The sequence below is a fragment of the Gossypium raimondii genome, chromosome 9, assembly GCF_025698545.1.
Source record: "Gossypium raimondii isolate GPD5lz chromosome 9, ASM2569854v1, whole genome shotgun sequence".
NCBI lineage: Eukaryota > Viridiplantae > Streptophyta > Magnoliopsida > Malvales > Malvaceae > Gossypium > Gossypium raimondii.
This window is the reverse complement of record NC_068573.1, coordinates 18,749,764-18,767,019: the sequence shown is the minus strand read 5'-3', so window position 1 is coordinate 18,767,019 and position 17,256 is coordinate 18,749,764.

The following is a 17,256-nucleotide window of genomic DNA, read 5'->3' as shown; positions in this document are numbered from 1 at the left end:
GTGAGCTGGAAACGAGCTAAATGGAGCTCAATGAGAAGGAATTGAACTAATTCAGCTCGCATGGGTTTGCAAGCAATGCTTAGGGAGCTGGTCCAAAAGTGTGCCCGAGGCGTGGTCGTATCAGAAATATTGGTGGTGAAAAGAAGCCTTACTTTGCAAGGTGCCGAAAATGATCAACAACGAAAACATCTTCCATACGCGATGCCAAGTGCAAGGTAAGATTTGTTGCGTTATAATTGATGGGGGAAGTTGTACAAATGTGGCTAGTTCAATGATGGTGGAGAAACTTGGATTGGCCACCACCAAACATCCCCATCCGTATAAACTCCAATGGCTAAACAATGGTGGAGAACTTAAGGTAACAAAGCAAGTGTTAATTTCATTTTCAATCAGAAAGTATCAAGATGAAGTTATGTGTGACGTTGTACCGATGCATGCCGGGCATCTTCTTTTGGGACACCTTGGCAATTCGACAAGCGAGCGATTCATGATGGATACACAAACCGATTCACTTTCAAACACATGGGACGAATGGTTACATTAGCTCCATTAACACCCAAACAAATGTGTGAAGATCAACTCAAAATGCGGAGTTCTATTGAAAATCAAAAGAAAATGAGCGAGAGCAAAAGAATGAAAAGAATAAACAAAAGAGTGGAGAAAAGAGGAAAACAAAAGATGAGTGATAAAGAAAAGAAAGTGATTCAAAAGAAAACGAAAAAGAAACGAGTGATGAAAATGAAAAAAGAGTTTGTATATGAAAGAGAGAAGTTAGGAAATCGATGTTGTAAAAGCATTCATTGTTGGTTCTTTTGTACAAGGAGAGTTTGCTCGGCACTAACGAATCGATGACAAGTTGCCCTATTCTATTTTGTCGTGTTGCGAAATTTCGAGATGTATTCCTGGAAGAAATCCCGAGTGGGTTAACACCTATTCGTGGAATTGAACACCAAATAGATCTTGTACCGGGAGCCACGATTCCAAATCGTCCTGCTTACCGAAGCAACCCTGAAGAAACGAAAGAACTACAAAAGCAAGTGAATGAACTTCTTGAAAAGGGCTATGTGCGTGAAAGCCTTAGTCCATGCGCCGTGCCTTTTTTGCTTGTTCCGAAGAAGGATGGAACGTGGAGGATGTGCGTGGACTGCCGTGCTATAAATAAAATAACTATCAAGTATCGTCATCCTATACCGCGATTAGATGATATGCTTGATGAATTGAGTGGCGCGAGTTTGTTTTCAAAAATCGACCTTAAGAGCGGTTATCACCAAATACGAATGCGCGAGGGTGATGAGTGGAAGACTGCGTTCAAAGTGAAGCATGGACTTTACGAATGGCTCGTTGATACGACCACGCCTCGAGCACACTTTTGGACCAGCTCCCTAAGCATTGCTTGCAAACCCATGCGAGTTGAATTAGTTCAATTCCTTCTCATTGAGCTCCATTTAGCTCGTTTCCAGCTCACTCGAGCTCAAGTCAGCTCATTCGAGTTCAATTCAGCTCAACCTCAACCCAATGAGCTTATTTTTAGCTTTCTTTAGCTTGCATTTATTTTGCTGAAATAAACCATTTAATTTGTCTTCAGTTGAATTAGTTGTTTATTTTAAGTTAATTAATTTGTTAAATCTAGACAAATGATTAATTAAGTGTTTTAATTATATCTAAATTAAATATTTAATTAATTATGATGTTTTAAATATGTCTGCAATTGTTAATATGTATGGACGAATTTAATGTACAAATTATTGAGTTCATATGTTGCTAATTTAATGTGTCTGAAGAGCATTTAACTTGCTGATGTTATTTGCTACAGGTTCATGAATGGATTGGTGCAATGTATGGGAGTGTGCATGCACAATTGAGGTTCAATGGATGGCATTTAAAGGAGCACATGCATTTGGGACGTTCATGCAAGAGGGAGTTGCTGAAAGTTCATGTATTTGAAGATTCATGGATCATATTTATGGGGGAAAACACATGGGACGTTTCATGCATGATTCATGCATTTTCAAGATGACCATTCAAGTATTTTAGGCACATTAATGCCTCATTCAGCCAAGGGAGATGTAGGATCATTAAAGGGCTGCACATTCATGGAATTATGGAGATTCTTCAAGGCTAAGGATGCATGAATGCATCAAGTGAAGCATCATGATGGTTCGGCCAATTCATGTACCATTTTCAAGCATGAACCAAATTTTAATGCTTTTTGTGTGAACATGTTAAATACCTATGTGAACAGGATTTAAGTTAATGTGAACAACATAGATGCCGAATATCAATAGGCATTTTAGGCTTATAAATAGCTTACTTGTTTATTGTAAAAGGTTACAGAATTTGATTATTAAAACTTAATAGAACTTTTGTTCTTGTGAGGTTACCTCCTCTCTTCTTTCGTTCGAGTCTCGAAGCGACTTAACTAGCTTGCTAGTGGCGTCAATCCAAACTCCATTGAACTTATCACCGAACTGGTGTGGCATTCAACCATATTATTATACCTTTGGTTCTTACCTCCATATAGGTAACGGGTCAAGGTCCGCTTCTATCTTTCATCAAATTTCACCTTAAGCAATATAAGACTCGGGCAATACTTTTTAGTATTGAACATTCTTGACGTTTAAGTTCTATTTTCCATCTCCATCAATTACCTTTTTTTTTCTAACCTACCTTGTTTCTATTCTAAACCGAACCTATCAACACCAAACCACTCATCTAAACCCCTCTCAAAGCTTCCACAACCCTTAGCTTAAATCACCCAATTTTGACAACTCCAACTACTCCTCGTCGACGATTGGGCAACTTGGCGAAATGACTTGATTAACCCGGGCCGGATCGTATCACTCGTTATGCCATTTGGCTTAACAAACGCCCCAAGCACATTCATGAGGCTTATGAATCACGTTTTAAGACCTTTTATTAGTAGATTTTGCGTAGTATATTTTGATGATATATTAGTTTATAGTAAAAATCTGGATGAACATGTTTTGCATTTAAAGTCTATTTTGGAAGTTTTGAGGAAAGAAACCTTGTATGCTAATTTGAAGAAATGTGATTTTTGTACTAACAAGGTTGTGTTTTCGTGTTTTGTTGTTAGCTCGGAGGGCCTTGAAGTTGATCAAGAGAAGGTCAAGGAGATCCAAGAATGGCGCCGTCGTTTAATATCTCCCAAGTTCAAGTTTCCATGGATTAGCAAGTTTTATCGTCGATTCGTGCCAAACTTCAAACCTTAGCTGTACCCTTGATCGGGTTATTCGTAAGAATTCCAATTTCATTTGGGAGAGGAGCAAGAAAATCATTTCTAAAATTAAAGATTGTTTAACTCATGCACCATTACTAGCATTGCCCAATTTTGATAAAACTTTCGAGTTAGAATGTGATGCATCAGGTTTAGGCATTGGAGATGATACGATGTAGCCTAACGAAATGGACTATCTTCGTATGTTACGGATCTAGGAATGTTGTAAGCACGTTCCTGTAACAAGAAAACAGCAAGGAATTAAAGAAATAATCATGGTAAAATATGGGTAAAATAAAAGAACGAAAATGGAAGGAAAATGAAGTTGTTGGCGTTTAAAACAAAAAGAAATTCAATCGGTGAAGTCGAACGCTTCATGAACGGCCAAGGCAGCAACTTGAGTGTTCAACAATGGCAAAAGTAATCGTTGGAATAGATTAACGTTAAACTCGAAAGAACTTGCACAATCTACTGAGCAAACCCGAATCGAATCTGTTCAACGTCAAAAGGACTTGGACCCTCTAGATAGCGATCTAGGAACCCGAAGTATCAAGAAAATTTGACACAACAAACTAAGTCTAAATGCCAAGGAAAGTTCAATGAAGAACCGAAATTGAGAGAAATTCTCAAACGTAATCGTTTTCATAAATCATCTAACCTGAATACATCATTTTAATATGTATTTATAAGTACAAAAGAGGGGTGTTGAATGGAAATTCGTGGCTGTAATCAAAAGGGTTTAAAATAAGGAGTTATAACTCCTTTTGGCGTCATTTTAATAACAGCCATACATTTAAATTTCAAACGACAACCTCCCTTGTTCTTATCCTTGTATATTCGGCTACACATGCACACACACACTCTTGTGCACAAGCGGTCATGTGCTCCTCACATGTTTGGATGCCTCATGGGCTACCACAAATGCATAGGACACTTGCCATTACATAGGACACGTTTAATTTATACGGACTCGTCACCGGAGTTGAGTGGTGAAGTGAGTTTGAGCTAGCTAGAAATGTATTGAGCTGAAATGAGCTAGAAACAATCTTTCAGAACTATTTCAAGCTGAGATGAGCTGCATGCACATATTTGAGCTTCAACCGAGCTAGAAATGATATCTTAAGCTGCTGTCCATTACGTTTCCTTATGGTAAACAAAACAAACATGCATTAAAGTAATGCAAACTTATTGAAAACTTATTAACAAGCTGTAAACATAATGCAAACTTATTCATTAAAACACAAACAACATCAAATCAATACCAAAACATACTTAAATACACACATAATACATAGTAGAACCTAAATATGTCACATATCAGCATGCAACATGTTATAAAGCCTATGTTCTAAGGCATGAACATGATCGAATAAATCTGGAATCGTAGCACAAGTAAGGAACAAGGCTTCCCTGAATTTCTTTGCCCTAGATCGAGTAATAGGTCCTAATGGTAAGACCTCCGGATCAGTTTGCTTTGTTGGTGTGAGCGTGCGCACATCAGGAGCCGTGTTGATGCAAGATGGACGCCCTATCGCCTATTTTAGCGAGAAACTCAATGGTGCCGTCTTAAACTACCCGACGTATGACAAGGAGCTCTACTCGTTGATTCGAGCCTTAGAGACGTGGCAACACTATCTTTGGCCCAAAGAATTCGTCATACATACCGACCATGAGTCCTTGAAGTATTTAAAAGGAAAACATAAGTTGAATAAGCGGCATGCTAAGTGGGTAGAATTTCTCGAATCTTTTCCATATGTTATTAAATATAAAAAAGGTAATGAAAATGTAGTGGCTGATGCACTATCATGAAGGTATGCTTTATTAAGTGTTTTGGATGCCAAGTTGATGGAGTTTGTATTTCTTAAAGATTTATATGTCAACGATATTGACTTTGGTGAATTCTTTAAGTTATGCGCAAAGGGAGCCTACGACAAGTACTATCGACATGATGGGTATTTATTTCGAGAAGGAAAGCTTTGTATACCCCAAGGTTCCGTTCGAGATGTGTTAATCGAAGAAGCGCATGGTGGTGGGTTAATGGGGCACTTGCCAAGACTTTAGCCACACTCAACGAACACTTCTTTTGGCCCAAGATGCGAAGAGATGTCGAATGATTTTGTAATCGATGCATTGCTTGCAAACGGGCTAAGTCACGAATAAAGCCCCTATAAGCCATTACCCATTCCCGAAACCCCTTGGTCTGATATCTCAATGGATTTTGTGCTAGGTTTACCAAGGAGTAAAAATGGTCGAGATTCAATAGTGGTGGTTGTAGATAGGTTTTCTAAAATGGCCCATTTTATAGCATGTCATAAAACTGATGATGTCGTGAACATTGCTAATTTATTTTTCAAAGAAGTGGTCAGGTTGCATGGCATGCCTAGGACGATCGTGTTCGATCGAGACACGAAATTTCTTAGCCATTTTTGGAGGACACTATGGAGGCACCTTGGAACCAAGTTGCTATTTTCAACCACTTGCCATCCGCAAACGGATAGCCAAACCAAAGTGGTCAACCAGATTTTGTCTACATTGCTTCGAGCTATCATCCGGAAAAATTTGAAGGCTTGGGAAGATTGTTTACCACATGTGGAGTTTGAGTATAATCGAGCTGTTCATTCAGCTACCAAATTTTCTCCTTTTGAAATCGTTTATGGTTTCAACCCGTTAACACCGCTTGATTTAATGCCATTGCCTTCTAACCAACTTGTTCATGTAGATGGAAAGTGCAAAGCTGATTTCGTCAAGCAATTGCACCAACGAGTTCGAGACAATATTGAGGCCAAGACCAATAATTATGAACAACATGCCAACAAAGGACGTAAACGAGTTGTGTTCGAGCCGGGAGATTGGGTTTGGTTGCATATGTGCAAGGAGATATTTCCTATGCAACGACGATCTAAACTTCTTCCGAGAGGGGATGGACCATTTCAACTCCTTGAACGAATTAACGATAATTCTTATAAATTGGACTTGCCTGGTGAATATAACGTTAGTGCGACTTTTAATGTTTCGATTTGTCTCCGTTTGATACAGATTGGGATTTGAGGACAAATCATTCTGAAGAGGAGGGGAATGATGTGAGCTTGCCTACGAACCAAATAGAGATCGAACAAAAAGCTATCAAGCTGCCCATTGGTCCGATAACGCGAGCTAGAGCTAAACAATTCAAAGATGCTATTTTAGCAATGGTGGGCTGAATTGAGGAAAATGATAGCAAAGAGCTTAGAGACGAGCTGCACATTTTCAACTTCTTTGAAGCTGAATTTTGTTCCAGCTAATTAATTTGTTGCTGGAATTTTGGACCTTTTTAAATAAGCACTTAATTAAGTTTTACTACAGCTTTTAAATATGTCTTTAATTATTACAAGTGTTTAATATGTTATCTTAGCTGAATTGAATGTGTCTAGATGTCTTTAAATTTGTTTGAATATAAGACATGTTTTAATTAAGTCTAGCAGAATTAATATGTCTTATTTAGTTATAATTTAAGTTGTTCTAATGTTAATTAGTATGTTCATATTATGTTTTAAATTAATTCAGCTGAATTGAGTTAAATTAATGAAGTTCATTTGTTTTATTTAGGTGCAGCCGAATTTGAAGATACATTAGGCAGATTCATGCATGTAGATTCAATGAATGTGAAGATGCATGTGCAACTGGTTTAATGCATTGAAGTTGATTAATTTTGGTGTTTTTCAAGGCAACTATTCGGCCAAGAGTGTCCAAGTTATTCATCCATCCAAGCTTGGCCTATTCTCTTCTCAAGGGAGCATAAAGGCTGTTCACACCATGGCTGTTCGGTTCAGCCATGTTCACACCATGGGGACTCTTCAAAACCGTCCATTCACACCCAAAAAAAAGGCTGCTCAAGTTCCTTTTTAATGCTGGCCACTTTTCATCAAGAGTTGCCTAATGAATGAGTCAATTAAACTCATTAAATGAACTTGGCTGCTACATGAATCTCCAAAATTCATTTGCTTAATTTGGAAGCTTCATATTTGGTCACCATTCAGCCGAACCTACATAGGCCAAATTTCTGAATGAAATATAATTTTAGTGAGTTAATTCACTCTCTTTATTCTCCAAAGCTCAATTGACTTATCTTCACAAGTGGCGTCAATTTGACTTTGTTTTCGAACTTATCACCATAAGGTGTGGCATTCCAATTATACCGAAGGTTCCTATTTTGCTAAATAGAGGGTCTCGATTTTATCTACAATTTCCTTTCTTTTCTTTGAAACCTTTAAGCCCGGGTCCTTATTTTCTAATAAGGGTTCGTTCTTGTTTCATTGGAAACCATCAAACCACCTTTTTGCTTCCTAAGTTGTTAAAACTGTTTTAACTCAAAAGATTGAATTTGAATTAAACCGACACTACCTAATTTTGATTGGAAACGTGTCGACTCGTCACATCTTCCGAAACGAGCTCGTATCAAGCTCCTTCATAAATTTCCCATAATTTAGAATTTGCACAAGAGCGTCTACTAAAAGAATATTGACCTAAAGCTGCTTTAGTGTGTTTGTGGAGAAGGTAAAGGTGGAGATACATCTGATTGTGTCGACAGTTTCGAGGGTTAGACATTAGACATAAGAGTGACAATTTGTGAAACTTCTTTGTCTAGTACATCGACAAGCTCTTCAGATTCAACCATCTCACCAGGGATCACTTCACTAGTGTCTTGAGGTGCTACAGTAGAGTCTGTAGTCAGCTCACGAGTTTGTTTACCAATCCTTAAAGTGATAGCCTTATAGTATTCTTTCCCCCTCAGGAGTATAGAGCGCTAAAGAAAGGAGTGGGAGAGAGTTCCTACGAAGAGAGAATCTGACCCAAATGTGTAGTGGTACAAACTCGCCTAGGTGATGATTCGAGTCATTTTTTGCTCGATCGTTAAAATGGGGAAGTATCGTTCTTGAACAGAATAATGGTTGAATTTGGCTAAGTAAGACTTTAAACAAAGGTTGGCTAGATGGTTCAGAGGTTATAATTGTTTTGGGGATGGTTTGGTTAAGTAGAATGATGATGGAAAAATGGTTAAATGAATGAGAATTATGGGAATTCGGCTAATCAAAGAAACAAGATAAATAAGTTGATAAATGTGGATGGGAAAACGATCTTAAGGACAAGAAAGAACCAACACTATATCAAGTGCTGACTCGAGACTTATATGTCACTTAAGGTGGACTTTGATGATGTGATCCGGCTCGGTGATGTGAGTCGAGTCGTTAATATGCCCAATCGTTAAAATGAGAAGTATCGCTCGATTTAAAATAAAGGGGTTAAATTTAGCTAAGTGTGGTATTTAGCTTCCAAAATAGGTTCAAGATGGTTAAGTATGATATGTAATGGATTCGGTTAAGTGAAGATGATACGAGTCACAAAGGCCCAACCCAAGTTCAAGACAATGATGGGCTCAAATTACCACAAGGCCCAATAACGAGATCAAAGGCCCGACAAATGCGGTCCAAACTAAATGGGACCATTCAAGAGTTTGTTAGCAAGGCCTTAGATGCATACATGAGAGAACAAGAAAATCAAGATTCACTTTCTTGTTTTCAAGAAAATCAAGAAACCGAATCTTGGCCCAATTTTGCTGTTCGAAGAGATTTCAAGAATCAAGAAAATCAAGATTTCAAATCTTAGAAATCTTGGTCCAAGAAACCAAATCTTGCAGCCAAAACGGATTGGATCTCCGTTCTGACGTCAACGACCCAATTTCGGAAGGAGATGGATCACGAGCCCAAATTCTTGAAGGCGAGGCCCAATAAGCAAATTCCAGCCCAATCAAGAAATCTATGCATATTTAGTTGAAAATCAGGCCAAAAATGTCAAAGGGCCCAATTTGTAAACATTTGAATTGTTAATTTAATTTTTAGGCTCTAGGAAAGATACATGTTAAATTTACGCCCAAAACAGCCCATTTAAGTGGCCAGCCAAAATTTCCCTATTATTTCTCTTAATTAGGTTTAAATTTTAAGTTTTCTAATTAGATTAGGATTTGTTGGAGGCCTATATAAGCATTGGCCAGCCACCCTTTGAAAAACACATCTCATTATTATTATTTTATCAAATTCCAGATTTGTTTGAGTGCAGAATTTTCTTTGGGGTTTTTCTCCAAGAATTCTATCTTGAGCTTTCTTTAGAAGCTGTTTTAACAATCTTTGGATTGTGGGAGCCATCTTCAACCTTCTTCTTGTCATTGGTATTCATTGGAAGGGAGATTAGAGCCGTTTGAAGAGATTTGTGAAGTCTTTCGGGATTTCAAGGATCTTTAGGACTTATCTTTTATTTCTTGCTGTTTCATTTTCTTTATTTAATTTCTCTTGTGTCGATTCTTTATCTCATTTGTTTGTTGTTCTTCTTGTGTTTTTCCAGCCATAATCAACTCAAAGAATCAAATTAAATCCTCATTCATTGGCAGCAAGAAGTCGTTCTCAAATCCCCAAATTTTAGGGTTTGGCCGATTGGGTCATAACCTGTTTGGAGTTCTTTTGGTTGCTGAAATTTGGGCAATTCATCTTGGGTGTTCAATTGGACCAAATCGCATTTTAAATTCACTTCTTGAATCGTTCAATTTCATCAATTTCTTTCTTTTCTTTTTGCCGCCCCAAATTCCTAATCTTCCATTAAAAATCTGATTGTTTTAATTTACTCACTGTTTTGGTGTTCTTGGGCAGATTCGGCTTGTGGGATTTCACTATTGGAGTTTGATTTCATCTTCTTGAACTTCGAAGACATCTATTCATTCGTTCTTTGTTCCTTGCTGCTCATTTAATTGAATTTGGGAATTTAATTTCAGATCTGATTTGTTTTAATTCGATTCTTTGTTTTTGTTTTCAGATCTGTTCGTCTAGAGCCTCGTAGGAGTTTCCTCGTGACTTGGCAACTCGATCTTGGTCCACGCGTGCCTCCATATCATTTGGTATCAGATTTTGGGCGTTTTGGGTGTTCTTGGTTGATTTCTAAACTGATCTCTATTTTTTAAAGCACAAACAGCAGTTTTACCCAGAAAAATTGTTCGAAAAATATTCATTTGATTGATTAAACATTGTCTGATTGATCTGAAATTTTACATACATATTTGTGGCACTGTGATTGAATATAAAAAAATTTAATCCCGCAAAAAATCAGTCAAAAAATTCAAAAAAATCAAAAAATACGAAATTCAATAAAAATTTAAAAAAAGATTCAGCGGGTTGAATTTGGTACCCAAACTTTCCAGATCAAAAATTAAATATATAAGGACATTCCATATTTAATTTCGTGATTTTTAGAGATCAAGAACACCTCGAACGAAGTTGTCAAGTTACTCCTCAGTTTTTCGGGTTTTCTGTTTTCAGCAATTTTTATTTATTCTTAGCTGTAGGTTTTCATTTATTTGCCTTTATTCTTTCTTTACGCTATCTAACACCTTCTTGTTTCTTGTGTTAGTAGGATTTAAACGTGTGCCCAATTCTTCCTCGGTGCAACACGAATCAATTGGTGTCTCGTCAGTTTTTGGCATCCTAGTGCACATTAGGATTCTTTGGAAGATCGGTTCATCCACTCTCTAATTGGTTGATATAAACTCTCCTAAAGGACTCACAAGACTGAATTCTACCTCATTGAGAATGATACGACCCCAGCCTCGTTGATGAATCCAAGTCGTTGATGTGCCCGATCGTGAATTGGAGTAATATTAAGGTTTGTCGAAAATAGGTTAAGAAAGAAGAGATAAAGGCTCAAATTGGTTCAAAAAGGGGTGATGGAATGTATTGAGGTACAAGGTAAAACATCTCAAAAGTAGTATTTCCACAATTACTATAGATATGGCCGAAATCAGCATCATCATTATATAACTCTTTAATATGTTCAAACCCTAATACTTTAGCATTTAATGTAGTTATTAAAGCATATCGTCTAGACAAAGCCTCCGCAACTACATTATCTTTACCTGTTTTATATTTTATCACATAAGGGAATGTTTCAATGAATTCCACCCATCGGGCATTTAGTTTACTTAACTTACCTTGTCCCTTTAACCATTTAAGGGATTCATGGTCTGTATGTATTACAAACTCTTTAGGCAGCAAGTAATGTTGCCATACTTGAAGTGCACGAACCAATGCCAAAAGTTCTTTATCATAAGTTGAGTAATTTAATTGTGCACCATTCAATTTTTCACTAAAATAAGCAATTGGTTGCTTATCTTGCATTAAAACGGCGCCAATGCTAATTCCTGAAGCATCACACTCAAGTTCAAAAGTGTTAGTAAAATCAAGTAATCTAAGAAGAGGAGCAGAACATAACTTAGCTTTTAGGGTTTGAAAAGCCTTTTCTTGAGTTTCACCCTATTTGAAACCTAAGGATTTTTTAATAATTTCTGTTAATGGGGCAGCAATAGTGGAGAAATCTTTCACAAATCGTCTATAAAAACTAGCTAAACCATGGAAAGATCTCACCTTAGTTATCGATTTAAGAGTTGGCCACTCCTTGATTGCCTTAACTTTGTCCTCATCGACATGACTACCTTGAGCACTAACTATGAAATCTAAAAATATTAGCTTATCACAACAAACTGTGCATTTAGTTGGCAAACAATTTTTCAGCTCTTAGAATGTCTAAAACCGTTCTAACATGGAAAACATGATCATTTAATGTTGTTGAGTAAATTAAAATGTCATCAAAGTAAACTACTACAAATTTACCCATATAGGTAACGGGTCAAGGTCCGCTTCTATCTTTCATCAAATTTCACCTTAAGCAATATAAGACTCAGGCAATACTTTTTAGTATTGAACATTCTTGACGTTTAAGTTCTATTTTCCATCTCCATCAATTACCTTTTTTTCTAACCTACCTTGTTTCTATTCTAAACCGAACCTATCAACACCAAACCACTCATCTAAACCCCTCTCAAAGCTTCCACAACCCTTAGCCTAAATCACCCAATTTTGACAACTCCAACTACTCCTCGTCGACGATTGGGCAACTTCACGAAACGACTCGATTAACCCGGGCCGGATCGTATCACAAAAGAATTGCAAAGGCAAGTTGAGGAGTTACTAGACAAAGGGTACATCCGTGAAAGCCTAAGCCCTTGTCCTGTTCCTATCTTATTGGTGCCAAAGAAAGATGGTACGTTTAGATGTGTGTTGATTGTCGCCCAATCAACAAAATAACGGTAAAGTATCGACATCCAATTCCTAGACTTGATGATATGCTTGATGAATTACATGGTTCAATTATATTTACAAAAATTGATTTAAAAAGCGGTTATCATCAAATTCGAATGAGGGAAGGGGATGAATGGAAAACAACATTCAAAACAAAATTTGGATTGTATGAATGGTTAGTTATGCCTTTCGGCCTTACTAATGCACCTAGTACATTTATGAGATTAATGAATCATGTTTTAAGGTTTCACTTGGGTAAATTTGTAGTAGTTTATTTTGATGACATTTTAATTTACTCAAAGACATTAGATGATCATGTTTTCCATGTTCGAACCGTTTTGAATATTGTACGAGCTGAAAGATTATTTGCCAACCTTGATAAATGCACATTCTATTGTGATAAACTAATATTTTTAGGTTTCATAGTTAGTGCTCAAGGTATTCATGTCGACGAGGACAAAGTAAAGGCAATTAAGGAGTGGTCGACTCCTAAATCGGTAACTGAGGTGAGATCTTTCCATGGTTTAGCTAGTTTTTATAGACGATTTGTGAAAGATTTCTCTACTATTGCTGCCCCATTGACAGAGGTTATAAAGAAATCAGTGGGTTTCAAATGGGGTGAAACCCAAGAAAAGGCCTTTCAAACTCTAAAAGCTAAGTTATGTTCTGCTCCTTTGCTTAAATTACCTGATTTTGCTAAAACTTTTGAACTTGAGTGTGATGCTTCAGCAATTGGAATCGGCGCCGTTTTAATGCAAGATAAGCAACCTATTGCTTATTTTAGTGAGAAATTGAATGGTGCACAGTTAAACTACTCGACTTATGACAAAGAACTATTAGCGTTAGTTCGTGCACTTCAAGTATGGCAACATTACTTGCTACCCAATGAGTTTGTCATACATACAGATCATGAATCCGTTAAATGGTTAAAGGGACAAGGTAAATTGAGTAAACGACATGCCCGATGGGTAGAATTCATTGAAATATTTCCTTATGTAATACAATATAAAACAGGTAAAGATAATGTAGTTGCAGATGCTTTGTCTAGACGATATGCTTTAATAACTTCATTGAATGCTAAAGTCTTAGGGTTCGAACATATTAGGGAACTATATGATGATGATGCTGATTTCAGCCATATCTATAAGAATTGTGGATATACTGCTTTTGATAAATTTTATCTTGTAGATGGCTTTCTTTTTCGTATGAATAGGTTATGCATACCAAAGTGTTCCATGAGAGACTTATTGATTCATGAAGCCCATAGTGGGGGTTTAAGGGACATTTTGGAGTGGCCAAAACACTGGATATCTTGCAAGAACACTTTCATTGGCCACATATGAAGAAAGATGTGGAAAAGGGTATGTTCCAAGTGCATTACATGCAAACAGGCAAAATCTAAGGTAATGCCTCATGGCCTTTACACTCCTTTACCGATTCCTACTTCTCCTTGGATAGATTTATCTATGGATTTTATTTTAGGTTTGCCTCAAACCAAGAAAGGTAGAGATAGTATATTTGATGTTGTTGACAGGTTTTCAAAGATGGCACATTTTATTCCTTGTCACAAAACAGATGATGCTACACATGTGGCAGACTTATTCTTTAAAGAAGTGGTAAGACTTCATGGCATCCCTCAAACGATTATTTCTGACAGAAATGTCAAATTCCTTAGCCACTTTTGGAAGGTATTGTGGGGTAAGCTTGGTACTAAATTACTTTATTCTACTACATGTCACCCCCAAACTGATGGCCAAACTGAAGTAGTTAATCGAATCTTAGGGACTTTATTACGAGCTGTTGTGGGAAAGAACATTAGAAATTGGGAAGAATGCCTACCATTTGTTGAATTTGCATATAATAGATCTATTCATTCTACAACTGGTTATTCTCTATTTGCATATAATAGATCTTGCGCCATTACCTCTTGAACACATTATGAATTTAGATGGCGAACAGAAAGCTGAGTTGGTGAAATCCTTACATGAGAAGGCTAGGCAGCGAATAGCCAAAACAAATGATGTGATACGAGTCATAAAGGCCCAATCCAAGTTCAAGAACGTGATGGGCTCAAATTGCCACAAGGCCCAATAACAAGATCAAAGGCCCGACAAATGCGGTCCAAACTAAATGGGACCATTCAAGAGCTTGTTAGCAAGGCCTTAGATGCATACACGAGAGAACAAGAAAATCAAGATTCACTTTCTTGTTTTCAAGAAAATCAAGAAACCGAATCTTGGCCCAATTTTGCTGTTCGAAGAGATTTCAAGAATCAAGAAAATCAAGATTTCAAATCTTGGAAATCTTGGTCCAAGAAACCAAATCTTGCAGCCAAAACGCATTGGATCTCCATTACAAGCGTCAACGACCCAATTTTGGTAGGAGATGGATCACGAGCCCAAATTCTTGAAGGCGAGGTCCAATAACCAAAATTTAGCCCAATCAAGAATTTTCTTCATACTTAGTTGAAAAATCAAGCCAAAATGTCAAAGGGCCCAATTTGTAAACATCTTACTTGTTTAATTTAATTTTTTAATCTTTAGGAGCATTACATGTAAAATTATTTAAAACAACCCATATAAGTGCATGGCCGAATTTATCTTGTTATTTTATTAATTAGGTTTAATTTTTATTAGTTACTTGTGAGATTAGGATTTGTTGGAGGCCTATATAAGCATTGGCCAGCCACCCTTTGTAAAAATCATCTTATTATTATTTTTCTATCAAATTTCAGATTTGTTGAGTGCAGAATTTTCTTTGGGGTTTTCTCCAAGAATTCTCTCTTGAGTTTTCTTTAGAAGTTGTTTTAACAATCTTTTGATTGTGGGAGCCATCTTCAACCTTCTTCTTGCCATCGACTCCAATGCCTAAACCTGATGCATCACATTCTAACTCGAAAGTTTTATCAAAATTAGGCAAAGCTAATAATGGTGCATGAGTTAAACAATCTTTAATTTTCAGAAATGATTTTTCTTGCTCCTCTCCCAAATGAAATTGGAATTCTTACGAATAACCCCAGTCAAGGGTGCGGCTAAGGTGCTAAAGTTTGGCACGAATCGACGGTAAAAACTTGCTAATCCATGGAAACTTCAGACTTGCGAGACATTCATCGGATAGGGCCATTCTTGGATCGCCTTGATCTTCTCTTGATCAACTTCAAGGCCCTCCGAGCTAACAACAAAACCTAGAAACACATCTTGTTAGTACAAAAATCGCATTTCTTCAGGTTAGCATATAAAGTTTCTTTCCTCAAAACTTCCAAAACAGATTTTAAATGCAATACATGTTCATCCAAATTTTTACTATAGATCAATATATCATCGAAGTATACTACGCAAAATCTACCAATAAAAGGTCTTAAAACGTGATTCATAAGCCTCATGAATGTGCTTGGGGTGTTCGTTAAGCCAAATGGCATAACGAGCCATTCGTAAAGCCCTTGCTTTGTTTTGAATGCAGTCTTCCACTCATCACCCTCACGCATCCGTATTTGGATATAACCACTCTTAAGATCGATTTTTGAAAATAGACTTGCGCCACTCAATTCATCAAGCATATCATTTAATCGCGGTATAGGATGACGATACTTGACGGTTATCTTACTAATTGCACGGCAGTCCACACACATCCTCCACGTTCCATCCTTCTTCGGAACAAGCAAAACTGGCACGGTGCATTGACTAAGGCTTTCACGGACATAGCCCTTTTCAAGAAGTTCAGTTACTTGCTTTTGTAGTTCTTTCGTCTCTTCAGGATTGCTCCGGTAAGCAGGACGGTTTGGAATCGCGACTCCCGGCACAAAATCTATTTGGTGTTCAATTCCACGAATAGGTGGTAACCCACTCGGGATTTCTTCCGGGAAAACATCTTTAAAATCCTCCAACACAGACAAAATAGAAGAGGGTAACTTGTCATCAAGTTCGTTAGTACCAAATAAGCTTTCCTTGTACAAAAGAACCAACAATGGTTGCTTTAGCAGCATCAATGATACGGGGGTTGCGCGCGGACCAAGATCGAGTTGCCAAGTCACGGGAAACTCCTACGAAAAACCCTAAACAATCAGATCTGAAACGAAATAGAAAATTAAAAGATTAGAATTTTGAATTTCCAGATCTGAAATAAAATCCCCAAAACAGCAAAGAATCAAATTGAGAATAGAAATAAGTGTTAATAAGGATTCTTGAAACCCTAAAGGAGATTGCGATTTTGCCCAATTGAACACCAAGATAGTTTTCCCCAAATTTTGACAATCTGATTTCACCCAAAAAGAGTATGGAAGAACCCTAGAAATTGGGGATTTTTGGGCTGATTCCTTAAGATAGAAAAAGGCTGAAAACACAATAAAAAAACAAAAAATAAATTAGATAAAGATTCAGCACAAGCAGAAATAAAGAAAGAATTGACAACAAGAAATTAAAAGATAAGTCCTAAGAAGCCTTGAAATCCTGAAAGATCTCACAACTCCCTTCAAACAGCTCTAATCTCCCCTCCAAAGAATATCAATGGCAAGAAGAAGGCTGAAGATGGCTCCCACAATCAAAAGATTGTTAAAACAACTTCTAAAGAAAACTCAAGAGAGAATTCTTGGAGAAAAACTCAAAGAGAATTCTGCACTTAAATAAATCTGATATTTTTGATATAATTGAGAAGTTGTTTACAAGGTGGCTAGCCATGCTTTTAAATAGGCCTTATAATTAGTCCTAATCTAATTAGAAAACTAAAATAAAAAAACTCCTAATTATTTTAATATGGAAATTCAGCCAAGGGTCTTTATTTGGGACTCTGGGACTGAATGTTTACATAAAAATTAAACTAAGTAAAAATAAATAAATAAATAAATAATAAAACTTTACAACTTGGGCCACT